Source organism: Cucurbita maxima, unplaced genomic scaffold (genome assembly GCF_002738345.1).
Source record: "Cucurbita maxima cultivar Rimu unplaced genomic scaffold, Cmax_1.0 Cma_Scf00046, whole genome shotgun sequence".
NCBI classification, from domain to species: Eukaryota; Viridiplantae; Streptophyta; class Magnoliopsida; order Cucurbitales; family Cucurbitaceae; genus Cucurbita; species Cucurbita maxima.
The window spans coordinates 982,433-982,748 of record NW_019272062.1 but is presented as its reverse complement, the minus strand read 5'-3'; positions in this window follow the sequence as shown (position 1 = coordinate 982,748).

The window sequence follows — 316 nt, the reverse complement described above, 5'->3', positions numbered from 1 at the left end:
GAAAATGAATTAATTAAGGAAATCGATGGAGTCTAGATATGAACGGCTAAGAAATCTATTTAGATTGAGATTGTGATAACGGTATGTATGCATGAGGAGAAATGGAAACTTGTGAAATCTGCCCTCCAAATGAAGATGGATGTCATCTCCCCATTGAGTATGTTTGTTAATGTTGCATGAATGACTTTATTGTTAACTCTAGTGCATGATTGTTTGTTTGTTTTTTTTTTTTTTTTTTTTTTTTTTTTTTTTTTTTTTTTTTTTTTTTTTTTTTTTTTTTTTTTTTTTTTTTTTTTTTTTTTTTTTTTTTTTTTTT